The sequence below is a fragment of the Nannobrachium achirus genome (genome assembly GCF_963921795.1).
Source record: "Nannobrachium achirus genome assembly, chromosome: 18".
In the NCBI taxonomy this organism is placed as follows: domain Eukaryota; kingdom Metazoa; phylum Chordata; class Actinopteri; order Myctophiformes; family Myctophidae; genus Nannobrachium; species Nannobrachium achirus.
The window spans coordinates 27,609,710-27,617,710 of NC_137825.1; the positions used below are offsets into that span (position 1 = coordinate 27,609,710).

Here is an 8,001-nt window from a genome sequence, read left to right on the forward strand (position 1 = left end):
CAGAGAGCTTTGGAGCCCACCCTCAGTAGATAGGGCCTGTCCTGGTGGTGCCTGCTTCTGGGCGATGTCGGGAGGTGGCTGGTGACCTGAACAGATTGCACAGGTGAGATAAGGAAGGAGGAGGAATTATTTTAAAAGGAACGTTGTCGTGAATTAGGCTGATGTGATTGGAACAGAGCCAATGAGTTGATGGGGGAGGATGTTAGAAATGACAGCTGGTGCAGTCTGTGAGTTGAAGCTACTTTTTATGTGGGTGCTGTTCTATTATGAGGCCTGGGTGGAGATGGGGTGCAGTGGGAGTGGTTTAAACTGAAATGAGACTGTATGATATATGGCAGTGTGTAGTATTTGACATTATATTAGAGATCCTTAAAGTAAAATTCAATTATTTTTGCGACCGAAGGTCACAGTTTAGTATGAGGAAGGGCACATCATGTCTCCGTCCGTCCGTTCGTGTACGCTTTTTTACAGTCTATGGGTTTGCTTCTCTGACATCACTGTGATGTGAGGGGAACCAAACTAACAGAATCCCTTTTATGCCCATATATGGAGATCCCTGATTTCATCAATGTTAAGATCCATATGAGAATTAGAAGTTAGAATACAATAGAACAACAATACACAAATACAAAAATATATTTAAAAAGAAAAGCAAAAATGTACCAAGTCCAAATGTTCAGTTTCTGACATACAGACATGTGTGCCAATGGTAAAAGAAATAAAGGTATGTGTTATGAAGTTATGTATACATGTCGTAAGCCATACCTAGAGGGCCTCGGAGCTTGCCCCCTGTAGGGTCTGTCCTGGTGGTGCCTGCTGCTGGGCGATGTCAGGAGGTGGTGGGTGACCTGAAGAGATAGCACAGGTGAGATCAGGAAGGAGGATGAGTTAGGCTGATCTGATTGGAATAGAGGCAATGAGTTGATAGGGGAGGGATGTTAGAAATTACAGGTGGTTCAGTCTCACATTTGAACTTACGTATAAACTTCCATTTTTGTGTGGGTGCCGTTGTAGTATGAGGCTGGGTGGAGATGGGGTTCAGTGGGAGTGGTTTCATCTGAAATGAGACGGTATGATATTTTACAGTCTGCAGTTTTTGACATTATATTAGCACTTCAGTGGTGGAAGAGCCTGAAAGTAAAATAAATACTGGTGTGTAATGAAATAATGTAGCCTTTAGGTATGTTGTAAGCCATACCTAGAGGGCTTCGGAGCCTGCACCCAGTAGATAGGGCCTGTTCTGGTGGTGCCTGCTGCTGGGTGGTGTCGGGAGGTGGTGTGTCTCTTAAACAGTGAGATATGGAAGGAGGAGGCATCATTTTAAAAGGAACGTTGTCATGAGTTAAGCTGATCTGATTGGAATAGAGGCAAGGATTTAATGGGGGAGGGATGTTGGAAATTACAGCTGGTTCAGTCTGTCGGTTGAACTTACGTATAAACTTCCATTATTGTGTCGGTGACATTGTAGTATGAGGCTGGGTGAGGATGGGGTCCTTTTATCTGAAATGAGACGGTATAATATATTAGTCTGCAGTATGCAGTATTTGACATTATTAGCCCTTGTCAACAACAGTGGTGCAATATCCTTTAAAGTAAAAGAAATACTAGTACTGTATGTGTTATGAAGTAATGTATACATGTTTTAAGCCATACCTAGAGTATTTCTGTAGTTTTCTTTACTGTTATCAGCAAAGCGTCATGGTCTCTGGCTGTGTAGTATGAACTGTACAGAGAGGCATGTGCAGTGAGGTGGTCATTATTCCGGAAGTAAGCATGGTCTAGGTGTCCTCCTTCAAAATGGGTTGCTTCTTTTATGAGTTGAGTGAATCCTAGTTGCTGAAGAGTTTGGGAAACGTGATTGTTGGAGTTTTGAGCAAAGCATATGTTGAAGTCGCCGCAGATCAGAGTTGTTTTGAGGGGGTTGATTAAGCGTACCAAATTCTGGATCAAGGCTTTATTTGCCTTGCTTTTGTAGACACTGATTATGTCAACGTCTGCTGAGACCATCATGGTGATTTGCATAGTGTCATCGTTGAAATCTGTTTGATGTTGGAGTTTTTCTGGTCTGTAATAAGTGGCTAATCCCTTGCCAGGTCCGGTACTGTTTAGATGGAGTGAAAAGCCATCAATCTGCAAAGATGGGTCCTGGTTGTTGTTGTGTGTGAGCCATGTTTCACTGATGCATAACATGTCAACATAAGCCAGAACAGGGTCTACCTTAATTTCAGGTAGTTTGGGCACTAGGGAACGGCAGTTGAGAGCTGCAACTTTGACTGTCCACTCATTTGTGTTTTCCCATTCTGTAGGGTTCATGTTGATGGACACACTCTCCATCCTCCTCAGTTCCTGTAGTGCTTTTATATCTGCAAACAGCTTTTCCTCCGGTAGAGAGTTGATTAAGTACAGTTGTTCTAATGAAGGAACTCTGCTGAGCATGACATATCCCATGGCTGCCTGGAAGATTGTTTCTAAGTACATTGCTGCGTTTTGGGGTTTGGGAATTTCTTGTCCTTGGAATTTATGGCATGTTGCGGCATAGCAAAGTACCAGTGGGAATTGATAGACGGTTGCATTGTTGGATGCATGAGTTTGTTTGTTTGACAGGCTGTAAGTGAATTGAACTTTTTGTACTGGTGTACAGCCTGGGTACAGCAACTGAAGTGCTGGTTGGGTTGTACGCTTGTTTGCCCCTTGATATTCTTCCTGGAATTTGACCATCAGTTTGATGACCTCTTGTTGTTGGTCTTTGATGACTGCAACAAGGGTTCCTCTCGAGCCATTGGTCAAACCATCAAGAGTGTCCAGATTGTGAATTAGCATTACTTGAGCACCTATCTTGAGCTTCAAGGTTTGGAGAAATGCTGAATTTCCAACTGTTCCTTTTTCATTATTGACTTTCGGTTTAAAATCAGCAATTGTAGGATGATGATTAATGGCTTCTATTTCCAGCAGTTCTGTTTTAAGTTCTTCAAGTCTCAAATTGTTATGCTTGTTGACTGTTGAATTAGTGCAGCTAATGCATGTTGCACCAACTGTGTCACGATGGCCTTCAGGTCTGATTCTGGTAGCTAGAATTGCTAGATCTTCTTCGGTCTGGTGACCTACTCTGAGTCTGTTGAGAATATCAGCATATGTATGGTCATCTCCTTGCCTGTGATTCTCTTCTAGTGTGATGATGTCAAACAGTTCCCAATGAGATTGGATGTGAAAGGGTAGTTTGTAGTCATCACACCGGGGCTCATCAAAAATGTACCTTGCTTGGCATGGTTTGAGCTGCATTAGATCCCCGAAGAAGAACATCGCAAGACCTCCAAATATCTTGTCGGGTTGAAGCATGATTTCACGAAGTCGAAGGTCAAGCATGTAGAGCATATCTGCTTTGACCATGGAAATTTCATCCACAATGACTGCCCTAAGGTTTGTAAGCTGAATCCTTGTGTTGTCTCGTTTCTTGTCACTCAATGGAAAGTGCTGATTGCCAAAGTTGAATCCAAATGTTGTGTGGAGTGTTTGTCCTCTGACTCTAGAGGCTGCTGTTCCAGTAGGGGCAGTGACCAATACATGTGGGCATTCAGGGCTGTCACCAGCCTTGTGTAGAATGAGATGAAGCCATTGTTTCAGGATGTTGATTACAGTAGATTTTCCGCAGCCTGCCCCGCCATTTACCATCAGCAGTGGAGCTGTTGGTAGTGGATTTTTGTCTTTGAGTGCCTTAACAAGACCTCGTGCATATCTTATGCCCTTTTCAACAACCTTCCTCTGATAATAGTCAAGGTTTCTTGTCTTCGACCACAGAATCTGTTGTGGTTCTATTTCAATGGGTCGAAATGTTTTTTCCAACTGATTATTTTCCTGTGGTAGTGCATGATTGTCAGGATCAAGGTGAACAAATTCTGGATGAGGTAGAGGACCTTGCAGATTGCAGTCAAGAATTTCTTGCTCCCCTTCTGGATTTAACATGTCCTCCATGTCTTGATTTCGTGCAGACTCTTCAACCGCCAGCCTTGCTTCCTCCACACTTTCTAGGTGTTCCATGACATGTTGCTTGACCATCATGATGTCTTGCTGTAGGATTGTGTATTTTTCCTTTCTTTCATTTTCATCAGAAATGCTGTCAATTCTTCTAAGCTGCTTGTCAATGTCGTCCTCTTGTCTGTATGGCATATACAGGAGCAGTTCTGAGAACCAGTATGACTGCGTATGCTTGCTTTTGTTGAACTTGTGCATTCGTATAATAGCAGGTTTGGTCCTCTTCCTCATGTATGGTGGTTCATCTGGATGTAGGAGTGTCAGTTTGAAAGTTGGTGGAAGGGGTTTGTGAGATATTCCTTCATGGGAAGTGATGAAGAAATTTAGTTTGTCTTTAGGATTGGCATGTGATGGAGGAATTCCTTGAGGATGCCGTTTTTCTCCTGGGTCTTTCCAAGCCGGATTGTACATTTTGGCAAACTGGGCCAAGCAAATGTGTTCCATTTCTTTTGGCCTTCTTTCATATTTGCTGACAATGTCATATCTCTCTACATATTTTCCGTCTCTTCCTGGGATATTAACCTTTTCAATATCAGTGTACTGTGGATTATTGTCAACTCTGATGAGAAACTTGCTTCTCTCTTCTCTGCGGTTTGTGGGAACGAAGACTGAAGTAACATTGGAGTCTCTGAAGTGGAAGTCTGGGAAGATCTTATAGACTGCTTCTGCTTCTCCCATCTGTCGGTGTGAGATGAAGGTATTCATGAGTGTTACCATCTTTTCCTTTAGAGTACTGGAGTGTGTGTGTTTTAAGGCTTCAATGAGAACCTTCATTGTTCCAGTATCATCCTTCGTGTAGTAGTCAGAGATGTAGGTTATGACTGCATGGTAGTCCAGTGTAATTTGCAGATCTGTGTTACCATTCCAGACTTCAGCCCACTCAGGATTGTAGGAATTGACAAATATTTCATCTATATCCCTGGCCATGATGAGACAGTAGCCGCCCTTACTGGTCTTCAGAGCTTCCAGGTAGAAATCAAAGTTTGTATCATTCAGTCCAGCAAGCTTGAGGACTTCCTTAATCCTCTTCTCTCTGTTTGCTTCATATTCGTGTTTATCATTTGGATTGATGGTGGGGAATTGCATAAGGATGTCAGATACTGTTTCATCATTAAGCAATACATCCTTCACGGACTCTAGTAACTCTGCACGTTTCTTTCTGTTTGGTGCATCTGCTTTGAATGCATCACCAACCAGTTTGCAGGGTGAAGCTATTAGAGTGGTCCATACGGGGAACTTGGGGAAGAAGAATCTGCAAGTCGTGTTATATTTTCGGCAAGCTTTTGTGTGTCTGTGACAGTTGACTGCTTTTACTATTTGAGACACGCTTTCCCCAACAACAGCAGGACTGAGGGTGACAGAAGTAAATGTGTTGGCAAAGTTGATGACGGCTCTTTCCTCGTAGTCTTGTAACTCATCTCGGGTTTGGAATTTTTTGAAAGCTGACTTGAGGCCAAAAAATTTGAAAGTGTTGAGAAGGGTATCTGAGGTCAAATTGGATATGTGGATGTGGAGTTTCTTGAGAATGTGAAGCACAGTTTGTTTTTGATCTTCACCTACTGTGTCCTTCTTAACAATGACCGTGTGAAGAACTTCTTTGATTGTTGTCTGCACGCCCACAGCTTCGTTCTTGGTAAGCAAATTGGCAATGTCATGAATGTTGTTTCCATCATGAATTTTCATTTCCATTTTGTCCATATCCACCCAGAGAACTCCATGATTGTGACCGGCTCCTCTGCCTTGGAACTCCAGCTTGGTGGAGTAGTATTCCACGGACATTGGATTGTGAGGATTCAGCATGATGTCTCGAATGTAGGTCTGCACTCTGTGTTTGTAATTTCTTGTGGCAGTCACAACATTTTTTCTGAGAATCTCATGGACTGACTGAGCTTCATGTGTTTGCAGATAGTCATGTAAAGGAAGAGAAGACTTGCCGTCGTTGAAATGGACTATTGTTATTTCCTCTTCTCCAATGCCATCATTATCTGTGCTCATGTTTTGCAATACATATTCAATCTTCAAACCCCTTTCTCTTAGAATTGCAGTGATGTTTTCTTCCCAGCGCATGTCTGCACAGCTGACAGTGAAGAAGAACTGGAATGGACCAAGGTTTTCCAATCTTGCCATCATTTCATTTTTGCCTTTCTTGTGGTAGCTAGGAGTGTTGGAGGTACTGTCAAATACAGAGAAAGCATTCTCAAGGTTGTACATAGTTTCTCCTGATGTTGATTTGGACTTTTTTCCTCTCATGAAGGAAACATTTATGTTCCTCTGAAGCTGTTTCTTTTCAATGTAGGAGAGTGCTGCAAAAAGATAACTGGGATCATCTCTGAATCTTGAATCCACATTTCTCAGTCTTTGAATGAAGTAGTACTGATCAGTGAGATTGGCTTGTCTTGGATAGTGTAAGTTGAACTTGCCATCAGGATGCTTCATTGGAAAAGCCATGGCATCCCAATCTTTACTGTGAAGGATATTTTCTGGAGTTTTTCCTTCGCCGGGTGCAAATGTAATTACATGGGAATCTGTCTGCTTGTTTTCATCATGGAATGCTTCTGGGAATCTTGCCGTTGTGCAGACTGACTGGTCATAATCAATTTGGAACTTTCTGATTGGGTCGTTCTCCCTGTATTCTGCCTCTTCCTTTTCTTCATCATTTTGAACTTCATTCTTGTCTGCTGTGTCAGTGTTGTCCTGATTGATATCCTCAAAGTGTTGTTCAGTGATGGATATTTCATCAATAGCATCATCAATAATGTTTTCAATAACGTTCTCAATTATTTCATCAGCAATTGCATCTTCATTTATGTAGAGCAGCTGTGAACCGGTTGGATCTTCCAGTTCACACCTGTGTTGGAAGGTTGAGGGATCTGTATAGAATTGATAGTGAGGATTTTCACAGTCTTTCAAGAATTGCATTGCTTGGAACAGCTGTTGAGGAGCTATAGTTGTGTGGTGAACATAATTCTTGAGTGTTTTCATGCGCTTCAGCTTGACATCAATGGTAGTGATCCCAGCCTCAGATGGAGTCCTGGGAAGGGTTTGCAGAGTGTTCATCACATCATCATCTCCTATGGGGATGTTAATAAGTTTGTCTTTCATAGCTGGCATCAATGAAGTGGGAAGTCTGAATATCTTCTGAAACAAGATCTTCTTGGCAATTAGATTGTTTGCCAGTTCTTCCAGTTGGAGATGTTTCGGTACAGCTGTAACTTTCAGACCATTAGCAGCTGACATAGGTGGCATGTTTCCTTTAGTAAGATAGTTCTTACAGGTGTGACAGAGATACCAGTTTGTGTTGGAATTAATGTGGACACTGAATGTTGGATTGTCCAATTTGTCTTCAAATATATTTTCAAATAACCTGTCAATTTTGTCATTGCATGCTATTTCAATGTTACTGCAGATATTGTCATCAATGATGGTAACTCCATTTTCAAACATCATTTGTTCACAGCAGGAGCATGGAAAGATTGGGCCATATTTCACAGCCCTTCTAAACTTTTGTAGCCTCTCTTGTCGTGTACGTCCTTTCTGCATTCTGGCTTGTTTCATTTGTGTTGCATTGTTTTTGTTATGGAGTTCTTTCTCTTCTGGTGTTTGCTGAGATCTGATCACGGCAATTTTTTCTGCCATCTTTTTGTTATGAAGTCCTTTCTGTTTATGTGTTCTTTTGGCCCTCCTGAGTCTGTTGTTTTCTGCCATCTTTTCGTTATCAAGTCCTTTCTGTTTATGTGTTCTTTTGGCCCTCCTGAGTCTGTTGTTTTCTGCCATCTTTTCGTTATCAAGTCCTTTCTGTTTATGTGTTCTTTTGGCCCTCCTGAGTCTGTTGTTTTCTGCCATCTTTTCGTTATCAAGTCCTTTCTGTTTATGTGTTCTTTTGGCCCTCCTGAGTCTGTTGTTTTCTGCCATCTTTTCGTTATCAAGTCCTTTCTGTTCATGTGTTCTTTTGGCCCTCCTGAGTCTGTTGTT

The 8,001-nt window shown here is 42.0% G+C and overlaps 1 long non-coding RNA gene across 1 annotated transcript; it reads right to left on the reverse strand.

Moving 5' to 3' along the window:
* Window positions 1-1,198: 1,198 nt before the first annotated feature.
* LOC308303466 lies at window positions 1,199-7,643 on the reverse strand. Its single transcript, XR_013962994.1, has 3 exons — window positions 1,654-7,643; window positions 1,433-1,500; window positions 1,199-1,284 (listed from the first exon to the last, which is right to left on the reverse strand). It is a non-coding gene; the product is annotated as an uncharacterized lncRNA (long non-coding RNA).
* Window positions 7,644-8,001: the final 358 nt, after the last annotated feature.